Genomic DNA, 22,701 nt, shown 5'->3' on the forward strand with positions numbered 1-22,701 from the left:
AAGCAAGCCATGTGGCCCATTGAGTCCACACCAACTCTCCAAAGAGCAGCACACCCAGACCCACCCATCCTATTCCCAAAATCTTGCATTTCTCATGGCTAATCCACCCAGCCTACACATTCCTGCATACTATGAGAAATTTATCGTGAACAATCCACCTAACCTGCACACCTTTGGAGTGTGGGAGGAAACTGGATCACCCAGAGGAAACCCACGCAGACACGGGGAGAATGTGCAAACTCCACACAGACAGTCGCCCGAGGGTGGAGTCAAACCCAGGTCCCTGGCGCTGTGAGGCAGCAGTGCTAACCACTGGGTCAACATGCTCCCCACATGGAGGTAGATGCAAAACCTTAAGGGGAAAATGAAGGACATTTTGACAAGAGAAAACATCAATCAGGACTCAGAGCTAAAAGAAGACCAATTTATGACAGTCCAACTTATAAGGGGAGGAGTCAATAAATTCATCTGGGAGTATAGGAAGGCCACCAATGAAGTTGCCAGGAATGGTGCATGGGTCATGTATGCTTCCTGGTTGATACAACAAGCCCATGAAAATATGAGACAAATTTATGAAGGGGAATTACACTCATGGGTTACTAATGACCACTTGAAAACATTGACTAAATATAAAAACAACATCACTGTGTGACACTTCAGGGCTTTGATACATGTTTATCTTGTGCAGATAGACTGTGAAAGGAAGAATCTTAAGGTGGTGCAATTAATCCTTTATTTTCCAGTGAAACCACATGGGATGTCACTACTCTGAATAAGGAGGAGAGGACTATGTGCAGTGTCATGATATGCTATCATACGTGGCTAATTCTAGTGAATATATTATGGACGCCTGTCTGGAGGGTTGCAACACCTGAAGTGGTAACAGAGTCGGTCTTTACATATGGAGAGGCATTTTCAATCAATTTCAATGAGGTACATTGCACCATAGAGATAGTGAAGGCAATATTTAGTTACTTTATGTAAGAGAGAGAGAGTAATGCATTACTACAAACAGGAAACACTTCTATTATGGTTAAAATCTGATTTGTCCAATAATTCTTCTTACCTTTTGTTTTACTCCTGAGATTCTCGTGTAGATTGAAGAAAGTGAATTGGCGAATATTTACAATCATAAAAGCACTAAAATTAAAGCCCAGATCGTGAAATAGGAGGGTTTATGGGAATTTGAGAAAATAACTTATTACCAGACAACTAGTTGAGCTGCAGGAAGAGATTGATCAATTCCAAAAAAATATTTTATCAGTAGAGCAGGCAAATCTTGAGATCTTGCAGGAAATCCAGAACATTAAACACCAGTCTTGGTGGGATACATCATATTTTTATTGTATAAGTAATGTCATAAACATAGCAAGCTAAAACAATTGGCTAAAAGCCTATAGACAGAATAAGTTAAGCTAATGTAAGTTTTGTTTTACTTTTTTTACTTTTTTGCTGGACTCTGGATAACAAATTGGAAAAGATACTGCTTTAAAGCGAGGAAATTATGGAAAAAGATGTTATTATATTAAAATGATTTACTGGAACTCATTGTGAGTTGTTTTTACAATATTGCCTTATTCAAGTGTGTGTGTGTGTGTGAGAGAGAAAGTGAGAGAGAGAGAGGGCGGGTGGTGGTTGGGGGTGGGGTTGGGTGGTTCAGGGCAGCTTTGCCAGAAATAATTTTGATTCAAGGTATAATACCACAGATGCTGGTAAGTTGAAGCATAGAAAATGCTGGAGAAAATCAGCATGTCTGGCAGCATCTGTGGAGAGACAGTCAATATTTTGGGTCTCGTTTTTAAACTGACCAGTTGTAAGCTCAGGAGGGCTCAGCATAGTAACAACCCATGATTTGTTCTTGGCCAAATGGCTACAGCCTTGTGTTTGGACATATAGGAGAAACATCCAGACTGTGAAGGAGAAAACACTTAAATTTCTCCCTGTCTTATGTTGAGAAGTAACAATATATCTCCTGGTCACGGTTCTCACTCACCATTTCATTGCAAACTGCTATGCCTGCAAATTTCCATTTTTAGAGCAAAAGAGGATAAATCACCTTCGGTGGTATTGAATGACCAAATCCTTAATAATCAAATGAAAGATTGAGAATCTGTGTACCCATCACCTTGAGTCATCATCAAAGCCAAAAGGAACTGAAATAAAGACAACTCATTGACATCAGTGATCCAGACTGCTGCTAAAACTGTGCATCTCAGATTGTTTTCTCTCCTTTCCCACCCATAATATTTGTGTATTGATGCTTTGTTTGACTGTTTGTATGTGCATGACAGTTCTTTTTAAAAAAGTGTAGAGTTTAAGCCATAGAGTTATCAAGTTAGCGCTTGATTTTTCTTTCTTGTGTTGGTTAAAACAAATCTGATTACAATAAATGGTTATTTTCTTGTCAGTTAGAAAATCTGACATGCTTATTCTTTTAAAGTGAATTGAACAGTTAAGAAAAATTGGGTAGGCCCATCAGAGAGGCTGCAGTATTGGCAGGACAACAGTCACATTGACAGAGGGATGTGCTACTGCTGTAAGATCAATTACCAAAATGGGACCTCCATTATGACGTATGCTGTCAAAATGTTTCTACTGTTTTAACATCAGCTGTGGCCACAGATGCCAGGCCACACATGTACAGGCTGCAGCTGTGAATTGCTGATCCCTGACCCTTCATTAGTAGGGGAGGAAGTTAAAAGAAGCCTGCAATTGGCAAGCTACCTCCAGGATTCAGCTTCAGCAAGCCATGGGAGACACTATTATTATCCAAATAACTCATCCAATGCCGTCTTGAATGTCCTCTTGAACCTGCCTCCATCACATGTCTAGGCAGCACATTCCATACCCTAATAATGTGCTGTGTGTTTTTTCTCACTTCGCCCTTACTTTGTTTGCACATCACTTTAAATGTGTGCCCCCTTGTTCTTGTGTCTTTTACATGCAGAAGCAGCTTCTCCCTATCTGCTCTGTTCAGCTCACTCATGATCTTGGAAACCCCAACCAGATCTCCTCTCAGACTTCATTTCTCCAGCGAGAACAGTCCCAACCTCTTCAATCTATTGGCATAGCTGAAGTTTCTCATTCCTGGAACTATCTAATAAATTATTTCTGCACTTTCTCCAATGCATTCACATCTTTCTTATCACATGTACAACTGTACAGAATATTCCAGTTGAGGTCTAACAAGTGTCTTGTACAAGATCAACATTTTGTCCTTGCTCTTGTGTCCTATGCTCCTACTAATAAAGTTGAGGATGCTGTATGCTTTATTTATTGTTCTCTCCATCTTCAGTGATCGTTGCACATATACACCCCATTTAGGATTATACCCCCGTTTTACATTGAACCTCACCTGCCACCTGTCAGCCCACTCCACCAACTCATCTGTGCTCTTTTGGGAATGAATGTCCCATGAACGAATGTTTTAGAAATGCTGAACTCCTCCATTGCCTTTAAACTTTAACGTTCGAATGTATTATTGAACAGCCTCTCAGATGCTATCTTCTGTAAACGTGAGATCATCCATGATTCAGCAAGTCCTCTTCATATATAAAACCTACACTTGGGAGGCTCCTGTGATACAGTAGGAGTGCTCCTACACCTAAGCCATAAGGTCGGAGTTCAGGTCCCACTGCTATAGTGGTGTGTCATTACATGTCTGAACAGGTTAGTTAAAAATAACTGCTTCTTTTATCACTTTTGCACTCACTGACCTAGCTCTGCCCAGCTCTTTCTTTGTAACCTCTTTTTGTCGAAAACATTCGACTCACAACCCTCTGAGATATCTCTGATAAACATATACTTACAAATTAAAAATACCAATTAATGAAAATGTTTTAATGACACTGTATATTGAGTTACAGAAATAAACTCTACAACAAAGTACAATACAGATCTTTTAGTAAGCATGCATGAGATGTAAATGCATACAAAACAGCTTCCCTGTATATGCCTTGAGGAGAGTCAATCCACCTTTAAAGTTCTGGGAACTTAATTGAAAAAGTTCATCCTGCCATCGGGATTCTGAATATTAGCTTCCCAAACAATTAAGCTCCCCTGCCTGCCTTGCTTCCTTTTCCTGGGAGCAACACAAGATTCCATCCAGTCCATGACAGAGATCAAAACTCTGGAAAACCCTGTTGGATCTATATTAATGACAACATGATTGCTTGTATAAAGAAACACAGCTTTGTTGTAAGTGACTAGGACAGTAATTTATTTTATGAGATCTCAGCAACAAACTGTATCAGGAATTTTAGAGCTTTCTACAATGGCAGGAATCAAGCACAGAGACCTTGAAGATGTAACATAAGAAGCCTATACACTTACATTTATATTTCCACAGTAATAGTAAACATTAAAACTAAAAATCATTGGGACCAAGCAAAAGTTAAGAATCAAATTATTGTTGAAAGTAAAAACAGGTCTGGAAATCTGAAATAAAAACAGAAAATACTGAAAATATACTGCAGGTCAGTCATCATCCGAACGAAAAGAATAGCTTTAAGTTTAGATCAAGTTTTCTAGCTAAAGCATTAGCCTGCCTTTTCCAATCAGGTGCTGATGTATCTACCTTTAATTTCTAATATTTTGCTTTGCATTGAAAATTATCTGAATAATTATTAACAAGGTGAGCACTCGTTGTTGAAACACCAATTCATTACCTACAAAAAATGGTTGTACAGTATTGCCCTGCCCGTTATACAACTGATGACGTGTTTATTTTCTTGTGCTGAATGTATAACAGGAAGCGAGTTCACTAATGTTCATTTTGCATTCTCACCAAAATTGACAGATACCCCGACTGAACTCAAGACTGTTAGTCAGGAGCATTATGAGTAGCTGCTAACTGAAAACTAAAACAATGTGCATGCTCCATACACAGTCATAAATGATACAAGAGAGCCATATTATTATCATAATGTATAGTGATGAATATCTGACCTCTAAAAAGAGTAACAATTGAAGTATGAATTATTATACCTTTAATGCATACATAAAAATAGGTTACTAAAACGACTCCTGTACCAAGCACTTGAAATAGAATTGAAATTTTTTTAACAGTTTGTGGAACATGGGCATCACTGGTCAAACAAATATTCGTTGCCTATCACTTGAAAAAAGTGGCGTTGAGCTTCCTTCTGGAAGTGTGATAGTCTTTGTAGTGCAGATACATCAATAGAGCTATAAGGCAGTAGTTCCAAGATTTTGATTCAGTGGTACTGAATGAATGGTAATATAGATCCAAATCAATATGGTGTATGATTTGGAAGAAAACTTTCAGGTGGTGGTGGTGGTATTCCTTTGCACCTTATGCCTTTCTTCTTCTAGGTGGTAGAGGCTTGGGGTTTGGAAGGAACCTTCACAAGTTGTTGCAGTGTGTCTTACAGATTGTAGCAAGTGCTACCACTATGTGTTGGTGGTAGAAAGAGTCAATATTTACTTGGTAGATGGGTCCTATCAACCAGACTGCTTTGTCCTGAACAGAATCAAGCTTTTTAAGTATTGTTGAAATTACACCGATCCAAGCAATTGGACAGTAATCCATCACACTCCGGACCTGTACATTATAGATTGTTGACAGTCTTTGAGGTTTGAAGAGATGAATTCACAATCTCTGACCCGATCTTGTAACCACCATATTTACTTACTTCATGAAGTTCAAATTTAAACAATACAAATTATACTATGACCTAAAATATGAAAGAATTTTAGAATACATGATACATTACATAACCTACTCACTATCGAATCACAAGATTGCTACTTGTACTTTTTAAAAACATTGGTATCAGGTGAAGAGGAATAGAATGATTCCTCTCTTTCCTGAATCTTCAATTGACCAGAACCAATTTTTAAAAGAGGAATGTCTTTCTAATCAAAGAACGTTCATTTGTTTGCATGCAGTGACTATAAAAGACATATAGATAGGTTTTCTTGATTTTTTACTGAGGAAGAAAGGCAAATATTTTTAATTGTACACAAACACACACACAATATAAAACACAGAGTGGGAGGATAGATTAAGCAATTGAATGTCCTTTCGATCTTGAAGGATGGTGATTGGTTAGTTTAAGGCTGTACTGAGTGCTCTTTCTGGGCTTGGTTGAAGCTGTGATGATGTCGACAGTCGATTTACCTTTTCTTCTAAAGCCAACAGCTGTTAGGTTGATATTTACACTGTACCTGCAGCATGAGAATAGTCAAGCAGCAGATAAGGCTCAAAGTCTGCAAGCTGGCTGGAGAGAGAAAAAGAAACATAATCAACAGCTTGCTTCTTCAATATCTCTATGATACTGCCCTCATCTACTAAGAAAACAGATACTTAAGCACACAAAGAGTTAAGTGGCTTGACACATGAACGTCTCTCTGCACCCACACAGTGACCCATGTATAGTCAAGGCTAGTTGCCTGGTTTACATGATCAGATTGCATTTAGTTACATTACTTTCATAACTAGAGTCTCATTATCTAAGTGATTACACGTAATGGCTTGTCCCCAGCTAGTTGAGTAACCAGGTGATTGCCAGGATACTTTTCTATTGGGATAGAAGATGGCTTCCATTTAACTCTTTCAAGGGAATTGCCTCTGGTGAGACTTTGCAGGCAGGTTGCCGCCATTTCAATGGCTTTGGAACGTAAAAGATACAATGACGCAAAGTTTCAACACTCTTTGAGACTATTTAAAATCTCTGAAATGTGGCATCAGTCCTTTAAGAATTCACTTCATGGTTTCCAGCCAGTAAATTTGTAAGGCCTTTTTTTTGTTTACAATACATGGCTTCATATAAGGTCTTTTGCCAATGCCAGATTCAAGTCAACAAGGGCTTTGAATGGACTTAGCAAACTGCTGGTAATCACAGATCATTTCTACTTTCAAAATTATAATCATAGCTTAGCAGTTAAAAAAGCAAACCAAAAAGTATTTAGGCTAAATATTACAAAAGATAAACAAATAAAGGCAGTAATGCAATTTGCATGACACAAACATATAAATTACTCACAAATATTATTTTTATTTTCTGAGTAAACTAGAGAATGCAACATATACATGTGTATACAGCTATCTATGTTTGTGCAAAAAGTTATCAAAAACTACAAAGTTAATGACAGCTTAATGCTTTTAGCATCTACTATGTAAAACTATTTTGTACAAATGAAATTACAAAGAATTCTCCCAGGCAGCAAGAAAATAACCACCAGTAGCAATAAAGGATGATTACTCCACACACTTGAAGCAAAATTAAGTATTTTAACCTTATAAAATGTCCCCTTTATAAAACAGACACATTAGTTATTCAGAAACTATATAACATAACAACTGCATTCATTTCACACTAATGAAGAAAATTGCCTGGGCTTACAACAACAGTCTGTTATTAACTGGAGAAAAAACCTCTCTCCATAACATGGAACATTAAACATAATTAAATTTTTTGCCTAAAATTGAAATACAATGAAGCACAGACATGGCAGCTGTTGACTGCCATGCCTTAGGTACTTGAAGATAGTGCAATAGGAAATTATCTTCTGTATTATAAAATAAATGACCTGTTTCCCTCAGTATTAGTCAGCTGCTGACATATGTTTAGAATTATGGTGGATATTAGATAAAAGCAGTGATTGATGACACAATTTCTGATATCTCAATGAAACTAGTGTTTAAAGATATTCCTTTTGTTCAATTTAAGTAAATTTTGAATATTTCATAGCTTCCTAAGAAGTCGTCATATTATTTGAGACACTCACTGTCAATGTTACTGAGTATATTTGATGAGAAACCCATAAGATCATCCATTTTGGCCTAAAGCACACACACATTTTCTCATGGCTTCAATTAACTTGAAATATCTAGACAATCATTACTGAATTTTACACATAACTTTCTAGAATCAGAATCTTGTTTCCCTTTGTAACTGGGTACAACCTGATCAAATCAAAGACAGCTGCTGCCAGCATTTTCAATTTATTATCACTGTCATAGTTTTTAAATTGTTCAGTCAATCATCATTAAATTTTAGATATGAAATCCTTTTCTTACAATTTTGCTCCTTTTAAGATGGGATACAATCTTTCAGAATTATATCTGATCATATAAAAGATAACATGGCCACAAATGATGCACTAAAAACACTAATCATTAATTTCATATTGCGGCAGACAGTCCACTGAGATTTAATCCCTGGTCTGCTGAGAGTCAATTGATCTCAGCCAGGGCAGGCTGATTGCACTGCAATTGGCCCCGGTATCCAAGGACTAGCTGAGAAAGGAACAATTGAAAAAGATTCCTGACTGCTACCAATGATCTCAGCTGAAACATGAGAACGTGAGAGTGTCAGGACAAGATTGAGATTGGCTATGATTTCGCTATGATAAAATAGACTGCTGAAAATCAATCTGCAAGGTTCACACAAAAAGAAATTTAACTGGGAGTCCAAGAAACTGTCCCAGAAAGTCTTTTAAGGTGTTTAATCATCACTATGAATCATACGGTGTTCAGCTATTTGACACAAAAGAATCTTAATCCCTGAGTTGGACGTATTCACAGAATGGATACATTTTATCAATTAGCATTGCCAATACAAAAATTAGGTTTTAAAAAAATTAGGAATGTGTTAAGCCAGACATATTGATCTCCATACATGAACACAGGAAATGCTGGAGAAACTCAGCAGGTCTGGCAGCATCTGTGGAAAGAGGAAAACAAAGTTAACAGCTGAATTCCATTTTGACTATTCTTCGGAACGACAATTGTCATCATAACTTTGTACTGAAAAATTATTTTTTTGACAATGATTTGACAAAATGATTTGACATTCAGGAAAATCTCTCAAAGGGACTGAATTTTAATTGTAGTGATATATCCTGTTGACTGGATTGAAAGCAGAATCTGGCATTGCTCCTTATGGTAGTGTGGCCCTGGGTTGTTGCCAGTGGTGATTAATTGGTGGTTTGCCACCAGAGCCACTGTCCAGTTGAGTACAACGACCTGTTGTCCCAGTGCTTACTGCCCAATCAAAGGGCTGCTTGCTCAGTAGCTTTGGCAATGCCACAGCTGGCACTGAATAGTGCTGAGAATTCAGTTTGAGGGAGAGGGTCAAAGTGCTGTCAAAGTGATGTGGGTTTAATTCAAACAGTGAGAACCAGGCAGTCAGCTCCGGTGATTAGAGTAGGAGGGGGTAGTGTAATAGTGGTGAATCAGGCATGGGATGGCCGTTGTTGTAGGGATGCTCCTCAAGAAACATGGAATGTACATCAAAGGGGATCCTCTTTCCCCCACTTCACTGAATCTGCTTGAAGGATGACAGAGTTTACCTATCAGTCCCCCATTACAATGGCGTGCCCTCCCAATATAGGCAAAGTGCAGAAGTAGCCTTTAACTGGAGCCATTACATGCCTTAAATACACAGCTACTGGTTTGCAAATGAGCTGAAGCCAATTGCTGTGTACAATTGAAGATTCAGATGGCAACAAGTTGCTGATTGGTTAGTGGTCCAGTGACCAGTTATCAATGACAAAGACCACCTGCCTAAAAACAACCATGTGACTGGTTCTGAGGTAGCTAAACAGTCTTTGAACTGTGAAAAAGATGGGGAAAAGCCATTAGATCTCTGCAAGTTCACAGTTTTGTTTCTTGCAGTTAAAAATATCACATAAAGCCCAAAAAAAAGTTCTTTTTTTCCGATACCAGTTGCTATAAGCTATAACTTTTAAGTACTATTTCAGATGTCTTTATAGTGGAATCAGTAACCCACTGACTCCTGCAAGCAAGTATAAGGATCTTGAGAAGGAAGACCAAGAAGCAGTATTCTGATCAACACAAGAATCATCTCAGCACATCCTGTGAGTAAGAATCACTGAACTGCCTCCCCTCTGCTCATTACACCTGCTTTATTTCTGCCTATGTGTAGAGGTGAAGTTTATAAGATGGTTGGAGTTTTGACTAGGACAGTTATATGCTGATTGTTCACAATTATTTACCTGTAACTAGAGTCTTTCTTATAATAAATAGCAATACTTACAAGTACAGATTCCTAGTCCATGCTTTCAGTCAATCTAGGTCATCTTTAAATTTTATGATGACTCTGGGAGTAGCAGACTTTGATTTTCAGTGCGTTCAGTGCTGAAGCATAAAAAAGTTTGCCAGGATTAGATTGAAACAAGAACTTGGTTGTGGTATTGGGATGTCAGTTAGTGCATTTGGCTAAATGGTTGGTTTACGATGCAGAATGATGTGTGTGCTCAACTCCCATATCAGTAGAGGTGACAATGGAGGTCCTACTTTTTAGGCTCACCCCTTGCCTGAGGTGTGGTGACCCTCAGGTTAAACCACCACCCAGCTGTCTTTCTCTAATGAGAGGGCAGCCTTATTGTAATCTAGGGCTATGCTGACTTTAATTTACTTTTAAATAGCACAAGTGAAGGAAAATGCAAAGTTCTGTACTGCATTTAAGATATGGCACTAGAAACAGCAAAGGGTTTCTTGAAGGTGGCAGAGCTGTCAGTGGAAGTCTTATGGGATATTTCAAAATCAAGGGTGATTGAGTTGATAGGTAAAATGGAGGTAGCATTACCTAGCAGAGCTAGGATGGCAGAGATAATTAAAGTGCCAGCTTGGCATTTGGGTTTCAAGGAAATACAAGAAGGACCAAGCAAATCAGCTTTGCAGCCTAGGGGTAAAATATTTTAACTTATAAATTATGGAAAGTGCAATTGGTATAAATGCTCTGTACAGCATGCTTCACTCTGAGATCCTTCAATACACTTTTGATACTCTTGACTTGCAACATACATTTTTTTGTGGCATACTGCATGAGTGGTAATACACTTTCTAGTCCCTCGGTATCCAATGGTTGAAAAGCCTCAGATAGCAATTTTCCTCATTATGCCTCTGCAGCAACTTTCACGAGCTTCAGTGTATCTCTTAGCACTGGTCCTGGACCTTTAAATATTTCATAAATATTGTGGACTGATGGTGAGCCAAGAGGGTAGCTTTTCTCTTTTGAGCACTCTGGGCCTATCAGGGGCCCAGCCCAAGGTAATTCTCCTAAACCCCAGCCATGATCCTGGCCTGTATACCCTCTTAGTTGGGTCTGCCGGCCAACATCCAGCAGCGTCTCTCTTCAGAACTGTCTGCAGGTACCAGCAGTGGTCACCAATCCAGCTGGGGCTGAAGTTACAAAGACCATCAGCTTTCATATGGTATGAAAAATAAGTCATAAAAATAGGAGCTGGAGTAGGTCATTCAGCTCTTAAACCTGCTCCACCATTCAACAGGATCTTGGCTGATCCAACATTCCTCACATCCACTTTCCTGCATTTTTCCCTATAACACTTGATTCCCCAAATAATCAAGAATCTATCTACCTTAGTCTTAAGTATACCCAAGGACTCTGCCCCACAACTTTCTGTGGCTTTTGGAAGTATGACCTCCTTACTTCTTTTTCTTGGTAGGGACATGGGGGGCTGGAGATTAGGGGAAAGACATGCATGAAGCAAATTAGAGACCTGAGAGCTATTATATGGCCACAGGGTATGCTGGCCAGCTGAGGCAGAAACTCCGCCCATTAAGAATATTTCAACTCACAGACCTTTCATCAGAACTTTGCAAATTTCTGGTATTTTCTGCTTTCTTTCATATCTCTGGCATCTGCAGCACTTTACTTTTCTATTTTCCTTTAGAAAATGTCATTGCAGATAAATGAAAGATTGAAATTCACAGTAAATAATGGAAGAATTTTCCAACATGTGTTACATAGCATTAGATTTGGCCGAGTAAATGAATGGAGATGGATTACTTGTGCTCAGCAGTTTGAGCCAGATTTTAGAGTTTCCATCAGAACTCATTGTAGATGCTATCTTTAGCACACTCGAAGACCCTTTGGGAATTTTACAAGCTGCAAATTCATTAATATGCAACGGCAATGCAAATTATATGGAAACTTCAGGATATGTAAATATATTCAAATCACCTATCCATGAATATGATCAGGGTGTGACCACACACAATGAAGTTGTTTCACACTATAAGTAAATGGTTCAAATGAACAGGTCATTTTTATTGGAATTGAGGGAAACTGTACATTTAAAAAAGGCCTTAAAAATAAACAGGTGTAATAAACAGCCAGGAGATTGCTTTTATATATTATATAAGCTTATATATAACACATATATAAAAATATTTAATCTGTAATATAGCCATCATACTAGATTCCATCTTTAAATATTTGCACTTCCACAGCCAATTAAATAGCAGGGTTAGAAGAAATGATTGCCCTGGTTCTGGCATTCCCCAGTGCAATCGGGCTTGTCTCTGCATCAAAATTTAACCCACCTGTTACCTTAACAGCCAGTGGAATAGGTTGGCCACTCAATCTTTCAGATCGCAAGTCTTACTCCAGCAGATGTCATACTGTGACAGTACCCTGGGACATCCCTGGTCTGTTATGGCAATAAGCGTAAATCAGTTGGAAGAAATGACATCAAGGATGATATCTCCAGGCCTCTTGTACTTCCTTTGCATTCTGACGGGATGTTTAGCTGTGACTTTTACCTGTAAAGACTGTTCGGGTGGAGGTTACTGCTGGTTCTGGGCTTGCAGAACTTCTCTGCACTTTTGTAGCACCATAGCCACAATGACAATGACAATGACTCATACTATGGGTGGACCATTGGCCATGATTCCAATGAACCTGTGTGATGAATACCAGAAACAGAACAAGTTCTTAGTAATGTGAGCAGACAGCATTCGCACACATGGTGATTTAATATCTACTTAGATACAGTAAGACATGAAGGACTATGAAAAGATAGGCCGTGGAATGCCTCCATAGTAACCTTTGACATAGTAGACCTTATTCCAATATATTGCAGCAAAAACCATGCCATACAAATAAAACAGGAGATTGTTAAGCACTCTAGGATTACTAATACCTTATCTCTCCAACCCCAAGCCCATATCACCCAGGAAAGGACGCAGTGCAAATAACAGCAGGTTGGCAAACGTAGTTCAAGGTGAGAGGTAAACAGTTTTGTGCCCTTGTGCAGCCTATGCAATCTTGGATTACTTTTGTAAATTTGCAGTCCACGGATAGCAATTTTAAGGTCATCTGCTGTTACGTGTGCTTCATAGAGATGAATATAATCAATCTGTTAAAAACCAATGGCATGGTCATAATTGCTCATAATTATGATTTGCAATCTAAACATATGACACTGTATATACTTTACATGCAGGGTACTATGATTACAGATGTCTTCAGTCTGTACTGTGCAAGTGCCTGGTTAATGCAATTGCCTTTTGAAGACCCTCATATCATTCACATGTGGAGCCCATGTACTCAGAGGTAAAAAAAACTAACATTATCCACACTGGGTGTGGTGGCAGCCATTTTCCATTTCCATTGCTATTTGTGAATTGAATATGGATGGAAGGCAAGGCAAGATGTGCTTGACTGAGTGAGTCACAAATTTTACTTGGTAATCAAGGAACCAATTAGCCACCCCCAAACCCCATAACCTTATGCTCCTTTCTTCCTTACACTCCCTGCCACTGTTTCCATCCAACTCTTTTGTTTAAGTCTTCACATTCTAACATTTCACAACCATAATGCTTAGCCATACCAACTAGCATGCTACACTGTCACCCCAATGAAACCAGGATAGGGGTGACTGTCAATGACCTCTCTCCAGCAATAGGTTGTGCCCGCCAATGTTCTATCCCCCCTACCCTTATTTATTGAGTTGTCTCCCTTCATAATTATTGTCCTCTCTACATTCCAGCTTGCTACCTATAATTCACTTCTCCAACTTCTCTACTACACCAGTGTTCCCCGATAACTCCTCCTTTCATTTGAACTGATTTCCAGAACTAACCATGGTCCATCCGACTTATTGACCTCAATGGAAAACCCAGCTTAATTGAGTGACTGGACCTCTGACTGATCTCTGTGGTGTTCTTTCAACTGACTTACCACAAATTCCCCAATTAGTTGCATAGGACCTGCAGGACTGACCATGGCCCACCCTCCAGTCTGGAGTGACATGATCTCTGATCTGACCCAAATGGCTGGCTGACCAACCATGTTCAAGCTCCTAGACTAAGATCGGATACTGGCCTTGATTCTGGCGGGACCTCCTGACAGAAGTCTGCCACCTTGATTTGACCAATTGTTCGAAGATAACTTCCTTTAGACTTGTATGCATGCCCATTGTGATGAAGAACATGCAGTATTTTTGCCACTTTAACTGTTGGTTCATGGTGTAGATGTGACATTGATGTAGCATGGTGCCATATAATAACACACCATACAAAACACATTCCCTTACCTGATCACTGTAGATAACTATAACATGCTGCCTGGCTTTGTCTCTGGGCTAACCAGTAAGGAAACACAAAGTACTGTTCAAATGAGGTGGGAAATGCACAAAAAAGGCAGAGAAACTGTGAGCATCTTTTGTTCCACAAAGTGAGTGAGTACTAAGAGAGCAACTGAGCAACACAGAGATACACCTTGGTTCAATCCATGATACGGGTGTTTGATCCTGCGTGCAGCATTATAATGAAAGATGTTGTCGCAATCCATGATGCAATATTGGAGTGGAGAACTATATTCTAAATGAGCCGAAGTTGTCCCAAGAGGATATCAGTGAATTGGATCATGTCTGCTGTCAACACCTATGGATAGGGGTCAAAGGTGATCACTGTCTAGTTTCTCACCAACACGCAGGAGAATAAAACTCTGCATATAAATGAGGTGAGATTAGGTACTAATGAGATGTTAATGTATGCAAATAGGCCTCTCGACGCTCACTAGTAAAATTCTTATTTGTTCAAATCTTGGTTGTAAAATCTTAACATAGAGAGTCTCATTTTTCTGAACTTACCATATTTTCCCAAAAGTTGGTAGAATTCACCTTTTAATTCAGAGGATGGTCAATCTATAATTACCATGCATCACAGAATTAAATATTAATATACAAGAAATAGCGTTGCTTTAAAGTTTAAGCCTGGAGACAGTCCTTTGCCTTCCCATCAACCAGTTTGTAAAGAAGACAAACTTGTAGCAGGCCATCAAACTACATGACAAAAGATGGTGGCAATGATTGGATTCACTGCCTAGAAAATTGGGGAACTAGAGAAAATCAGGAAATTCAGAGATCATCTGGAGGAGAGAAGAATTCAAAACATCTTTTTTAAAAATAAATCATCGGTACAGCTTTGAGACCAGCTAACAGCCAGAGAAAAGCTAGAGATCCAAACAGATGGCTGTGGAGGAAACATATTTGAAAATAAACCCCTCCAAAGAAAACACCAGAAAACTGTAAATCTCAACAAAAATAGTTTTAAAACCAGCAATAGGGGAAGCGAGCCTTTCAAAAGCAGTAAGATCAATAATAGTCCACTTGGTGGGGGTGTTGTTTAAGCTGTATAACTGAGAAAAGAGGCTGATTATTGGACACCCAAGGCAGATTTCATCACTTGAAGAAAGTTGTATAAAAAGTTTTATTTTTAACTGAAAAAAATAAAGTTGAAGATCACTCCTGATCATGCGTTATAATTATAAACCCTGAACTATTCACTTGATCATAAAGTTATCAAGAGCAGGTTAAGATAATTCTTCAGCCAAAGGCATAAAAACTGATTTTAAAAAGGAATGAAAAATCAGGAATAAAAATCATTATTACAATTCAAAACATCAGAGCCCAAACAGAAAATTTAGTGAAATCTCTATTTTTTGATGGGGTTTCATGAGACATAGGAACTGAAGTAGGCCATTCAGGTCATTGATTCTTCTCCACCATTCAATGAGATCACGACTGGTCCAATAATCCTCAACTCCACTTTCCTGCCTTTACTCCGTAACCTTTGTTTCTCTTAGTGACTTAAAAATCTATCTCTCTCAGCACTGAACATACTTAATAACACAGCCTCAACAGCTGTCTATGGTTTCTCACAACCCTCTGAGAAAAGAAATTCCTCCTCCATCCTAACTAGGTGACCCCTTATTCTGGCATTGTGCCCTCTGATCATAGACTCTATCACAAGGGGAAACGACCTTTCTCTATCTACCCCGTATCAAGTGCACTAGGAATCTTCTATGTTTCAGTAAGGTTGCCTCTCGTTCTTGTACATTCCAATGAGAACAGGACCAGTCTACTCAATGTCTTCGCATAAGACAGTCGCTCCATACCTGGTATCAGCCTAGTAAACATTCTCTGGACTACCTCCAATGCTAGTATATCTTTCCTTCAATAAGGGACCCAAAACTATCCACAACATTCAAGCTATGGCCAGACATGTCCAGTTTTAACAAAACCTCCCTAATTTATATTCTATTCCTTTTGAAATAAAGGCCAACATTCCATTTGCCTTCCCTATTACCCACTGAACTTGGATGCTAGCTGTTTGTGATTCATGGTGAAGGATGCCCAAATCCCTGCTCTGTAGCTTTCTGTAGTCTTTCTCCAATTAAATAATATTCAGCTATTCTATTCTTCCTGTCAAAGTGCATAATGTCACAGGTCCCCACATTATATTCCATCTGCCAAGTTTTTGCCCACTCGCTTACTCTATGTCCCTCGACAGAGCCGTTGAGTCATCTTCACCATTTTATGTCCCTCCAACTTTTGTGTCAATTTTTGTAGCAAACGTGGCTATAATGCATTCACATTCCACATCAAAATCATTAATATCACAAATAACTACGTGCCCACCATACCACTATTTAAAGGTTGCCTCTGGAAAATGTCCCCCTAATCCCAACTTTGTCTTCCATTATTTCCCGAATCCTCTTATCCATGCTAGTATACTACCTCCAACACTGTGGGGTCTTATCCTATTAAGTAGCCTAATATGTGACACCTTATCAAATACTTTTTGAATGTCCAAATATATTACATCCATTGCTTCCTTTTTATCTATCCTGCTTGTTACCTCCCCAAATAATTCTAGTAAATTTGTCAGTCACAAAATCCCCTTTATGATGCCATGCTGACTGCTTGATCACTTTATGTACTTTCAAATGTTTTGTTATTACTTCCTTTATAATAGACTCAAACATGTTCTCAATAACAGATGTTAAGTTAACAGGCCTATATACTTTTTTCTCCTTCCCCTTTACAATAAATGTGTTATATTGGCAGTTTTCCAGTCCTCTGGGACTTTTTCAGAATCTAAGGATTCCTGGAATATCATGACCAATGCACTGCCCACGATTTCTGGAGCTACTTCCTTTAATATCCTAGAATGCATCCCACTGAGTCCAGGAGACTTATTAGTCTTTAGCCCCTCAAGTTTCCCTAATACTTTTTCTTTAATAATCGTCATTGTATTTATTTCCTCTCCTCCTTTTGCCCTTAAATATTTAGAAATGTTGCTATTTGTGTCTTAGATTGATACAAAGTATTTATTCAACTCCTTTGTTATTTCCTGGTTCTCTATTATTTTGCTAACCTTATTCTCCAGCAGGCTTAATGTCCATTTAGCTTCCCGTTTCCTTTTTATACATTTAAAGAAACTCTTTTCCATCTTGATATGACTTGCAAGTTTACCCTCAAAGTTCATTTTCTACCTCTTTATTTTTATTTTATTGTACTTTTTTGTGAATGCCAAATGCAAAGATTTTTAACAAATAAGACATATTATTGATTTTATTTATTTAAATACAAAACATGGATAAAGGAAAGAATGCAAATCTGATCACTTGGTATTGAGTTTTGAATGCAGGAAAAATTGGTGTAGTCAAAAAAATTGAACCTTTATCAATGAAGCTATTTTGAGAAAGTTTCTACCTATTGATCTTTGGAAATCCTTCAGCCAACTTAGATATGGAATATCTACATCCTCTCTGTGATGTTTGGGAAAGGAAAACTAAACTTTACATTGAAACAGTATTTAGAACTGCAGATACTTCAACAGGTTTCAGTTTTGTTGCTACGACAATAAGCTTTACAATCTAAAGATTCAACAATAACTTTAATCAACCAAGAATCCAGGGAGATTACAAAAGGAGTGTGGTTTTGAGGAAGGGTCAATAGACCCCAAAATGTTAACTCTGATTTCTCCCCATAGATGCCGCCTGACCTGCTGAGCTTTTCCAACAATTTCTATTTTTGTCTTTGATTTACAGCATCCACAGTTCTTTCTGTTTTTAAAAGGAGATCAAAATCCTAACAATCATTATGCGAATCAAGAAGGTAAACAACAACTTCAACTACCTATTAATAATCAAACAATGCAACATAATTCATCAATACCAATATTCCAAATTAAATTAATCTTTCAGATCCATTTGATAGATTAACAAATTGTCAAATGTGGAAAGCACAATTCATAAAATTTCAAACAACTTCAGCATTGGACGCTAAGCCAAATGCAGAACAAGTTTAGCACAGTTGTCTACTACATCAGATCATGAATTACACAGATACCAGATCAATGAGAAACAAATGTCATAGTAGCTTTTGATCAATATTCCACTTCAACAACAAGTAAGACACTGACGAGATCACTTTTCAACACAGACATTATCTATCAGGAGAATCTCAACAATTTCGACAATAACCTCTGCTTACTATGTGAGAGATACAATTAGGGATACTTTCAACAAGAGGTAATTTGCAATTGAATGGTCATTGATCTCTTAGAAAGTCAGTGACTGACCTTCTTTAAACAAAGGAGGATCTAACTCTAGGATGAGTAGTCCAAATAGAAGTAGGTACAAAGTTTTTTTTTAAAAAAAAGTTTAAGCAGCATCATACAGAAAAAGTTCTATTTAATTACATAACACTCCAATGAGCATGTTGACTACAGAAAGCACAACAGACTGTCTGAGCAAAGGAAATAGACTTTTCGCCTGAACAATTTACTGCATGTGACAACATCAACTCAAAATCCTAAACAATCTCATGCTACAGTGTCTTGTCACAGGAGCAGTTCCAAACTCTCTCATCAGTGAAGACAAAACTGTTCAACCTTCCACCAACAACATAGTCATTGTAGCAAAAGTAGCCATTTCTTGAAAACATGCTACAGGCTGAAGAACACACCAAGCAACAAATCAAATTGTTCTCAACCCATCATATACATTCATGCTTTGGAATTAAACTTTGAAGAACAAGTCAATATTGCAAAGAGAACAAGCTTCACATCATGAACAATGATTCATGGACAGACTACTTCCTTTCCTCCTGTGGAAACAAACAACAGTACCTGATGTGAATAATGAATTAGAAGACATAATCACCTTATAATTCTCATACACTCCTGCAGTTACTTCACTGCAAGTTCCTTCAGTTGAATTAATGGAATTTCTAATCTAATGGAAACCAGCAGAGAACAAATAAAGTCACTAATTTTGCCTGGTGATAGACTTCCGTTTTCCACCTTTTTGACATAGTTGAATCACATCAAGTTCAGGGAAGGGTGATAGAGATAAGGATATATTAAATGTTGTAGAATGAAATAATCCTGGTAACTTTAGAATTTATATAACTGCTATCAATGTTTATGGCATAGGGAATTCAGAAGAAGGGTCATCGGACTTAAAACATGAACTTTGTTTTGTCTCAATAGACACTGTCAGATCTGAGTTTCTCCAGCAATTTCTATTTTTCTTATGAATCTTATTTCTTCCTTTCCCTGCAGGTGTGGTGCAAACTCTGTGGTTGTAGAGGAGTTAGAAGCAGTCTGCTACAATTCCTGCCCTGAATATTGAATTAAATTGGTTAATATCCTCTGTGTTTTGCAGCCCATGGCCACCCCACTAAAGATCATTGGTGCAAGAGCAGTCTTGCCGATTGGTGCTTAAAGCAGAAAGTCTTGTACTCCCGAGTTCCCTCACATGACTCAACCCCACATCTCTAGCAATGACCTAGAGAACACAGTATTGTTAATCCATAGGGTAATGAATAGACCCACTTGAGGATATAATTTATTCATTATTGCCATTCAAAGTGAACAAGCCATTATGAAAAGTTTGTATACATCTATGGGATTACTGCATTTCGTGTCTCTCACAAGACAAAATACATCACCACGATGGCCTGTGCTTACATGCCATTCATGCGTGATTTGGACTTCTCCAATCTCTCTGAAATATATTACCACATGAAAAATATCCTCATCAACTGTATCCAGCCAAGCAGAACATGGAGAATCCTGTGTTGTCTTTCCCTCATTCCACCATCGCTCTTGTCCACTTCTGAGGTGCAAGTCACCAGTGATTATCAACTATCTCTGTAACTATTTCCACTGAACTGCGAGTATCTGAGGTGGTACATGGTCTGCATAAGTTCTGTGCCAATGTCCACTCAGAGATAAAGCTTCTCTGCTGAGTCAAAGTTGTTGAAGGTGATCTCAGTCACTTCCTAATGGATGCATGATGGCCAATGAGAGATGAAGAAATTTGAATTAATAATATCAAGATATGAATGCTTTAAGTTATCATTATGCACAAAATTATATTTCAATTACTGTTGACATTGAGTCAACATTTTTGAAGTATGTGTACTTTGTGGCTACCTGAAACTTAACTCCCAGCAAGTTGCTAAGCAATTCCATCTTTCCATCTAGGTAGGCACATCAAGATTGATGTGATCTTCTGTAGGAGCAAACTGAGAGATCCATGACAGGCCATCCTATTCTTTTCTATTCTATGCATTCTTCTGCAGAACACAAACAAGGGATCCATAAGTGAGAATAATGGCATGTGTTCCTCTGATTAAAGGAGGGTATTTTGTGAAAGTGACAATGTGCAATAGGCATAAAGGTACTGATGGTTGGTGGAACTCAATGATGAATGGATGGGTAGATAGGTGGGAATGTGAGGAATGAAGTGCCTGCACTTGGGAAGGTACAGTGAGGCCATTATATTGTCATGCAGGGCAATGTTTCCTTGTTCTCACCTTTTGGCCCTATTCAGGTAATTAAAACACATTCGCTATTTTTCTGGGCGTGGAAGGTGAGCCAGATGAAGTGAACTGCGATACTAGACTAGGGGATAGGTCAATTGTAAAATATTTTAAAAGATCAGTCTGGAGTAACTTCCCCTTTATTTTGAAATTGTGTCTGTTGCTTCTGAATGTCCCAACTAGAACTAACATCTTACCTGCATTTATCCTGTGTCAGGCCTTACTGGGATAGCTGGAAACAAAGCTCCAGCATTTCACAGTCATCACAAAAATTAAAAATGTTATCAAAGTACGCAAAATCCCCAAGTTATTTGACAGATGCACCCCAGGCTAACAGGAAACACTGACAACTTTTTAAAAGACCTACTAGTCTTTAGACATAAATAAATGCTAACCATATGAAAACAACTATGAACTGTTGACATAGTTAAAGCTCTAATTCCCTTCCAAAACCTCCTTGTGATGCAAGTGTCCCTACCCCTAGCCTGAGAGGCCTGGGTTCAAGTTCCACCTGCTCCAAAGGTGTGTAATAACATCTCTGAACAGAATGATTAGAAAAATAGGTTAAATAAAATAAATTTTTAAGCATACATACATGTACAGAGAGACACAGACAGCAAAAAGGAATTGCTGTTACGGGTGGAGGAGAAACAAACCAGGGCAGGAGTTCAACGTTCACTGAGATAATCCTTTTGCTTTCCGGGATTTTCTTTTCTTCAACCTCTTTTCACTTCATCGCAGAAGGCACAGGCAATTGATGCAGTAACTTCAAAGTCTCTTAGTTACTGGTTAAAGGCCACAACTTACAGCAACTGTTGGGGGAAAATAAATTGGCTTTACTCAGGCTTTAGATATTTTACATATCTTCAGCCTTTGCAGCAGTCCAAAGGCTTCTGCCAGTGTCATTCACATCAGCTGTTCAGCTCCCCAGGAATGAATCAGATAGTCGTTGTCAGCTTGATGGTCTTTGGCATCCACGTCTGGTCACAACACCACAAACCAATCAACAGCCTGCTGCTGACCAAATGTCACTATGCTCACACACCCTGGTGCTGACCCCTCTTCAAATAACGTCTCCATGTTTGAACAACGTGGCAGTGGAAACATGGCTTGCAATGAGTTTCAGTAACTCAGTTTTGTTTTAATGCAGCAATTCTTTTCACAGTTATTGGTGTTAAAACAGCGCTCAATGAAAAATAAAACAAAATCAAAAAATGCTGGTTTTACATTTGACTGTCCTTTTAAGTAATTTTCAATTAGGTTTCGATTAAATCAACTCTTATTCTTTGAAACTCTAGAGAAGACAGGCCCAGTTTTCTTACTGGCATTTCAAAGGACATTCCTGCTATCATGGGAACAAGTCTGGTGAACATTTGTCACTATCCATCTCTGGAAATGATGTCTTTTCTAAGGGTAGAGAATCAAAATACAATACCTCACATATGATCTGACCAAGGTTCAATAAAATTGGAACAAGATTTTACTACTCTCGCACTCAACTTCTCCTGTGTAAAAGACTAACGTACCATTAGCCTTCCTAATTTTTTTTACTGCACCTGCATGTTATTTTTCAATGACTTCTTGATAAGGACACTCAGGCCCATTTGTACATCTGCACTTTCTTACCATTTAAGAAATACACTGCACCCAACAAAGCAGATGAACTAACAAGGTGTAGAGCTGGATAAACACAGCAGGCCAAGCAGCATCAGAGGAGCAGGAAAGCTGACGAATCGGGCCTAGTCCCTTCTTCAGAAAATCATTTTCTGAAGAAGGGTCTAGGCC

The 22,701-nt window shown here is 38.4% G+C and overlaps 1 protein-coding gene across 3 annotated transcripts in view; it reads right to left on the reverse strand.

Moving 5' to 3' along the window:
* Positions 1-3,863: 3,863 nt before the first annotated feature.
* The window catches only part of LOC109911501 (RNA-binding protein 12-like), a 137,554-nt gene continuing 118,716 nt past the window's right edge, over positions 3,864-22,701 (reverse strand). For 2 of the 3 annotated variants that reach the window (XR_007261873.1, XR_007261872.1), the window contains 3 exons: positions 12,338-12,695; positions 10,026-10,126; positions 3,864-6,242 (listed from right to left, as the gene is read on the reverse strand). The gene's annotated coding sequence lies outside the window, so the exon portion shown is untranslated. Of the gene's footprint in view, positions 6,243-10,025; positions 10,127-12,337; positions 12,696-21,511; positions 21,729-22,701 lie in introns of all 3 variants that reach the window. The other variant, XR_007261871.1, reaches the window with a different exon arrangement.

The sequence above is a fragment of the Rhincodon typus genome, chromosome 4 (assembly GCF_021869965.1).
Source record: "Rhincodon typus isolate 14 chromosome 4, sRhiTyp1.1, whole genome shotgun sequence".
NCBI classification, from domain to species: Eukaryota; Metazoa; Chordata; class Chondrichthyes; order Orectolobiformes; family Rhincodontidae; genus Rhincodon; species Rhincodon typus.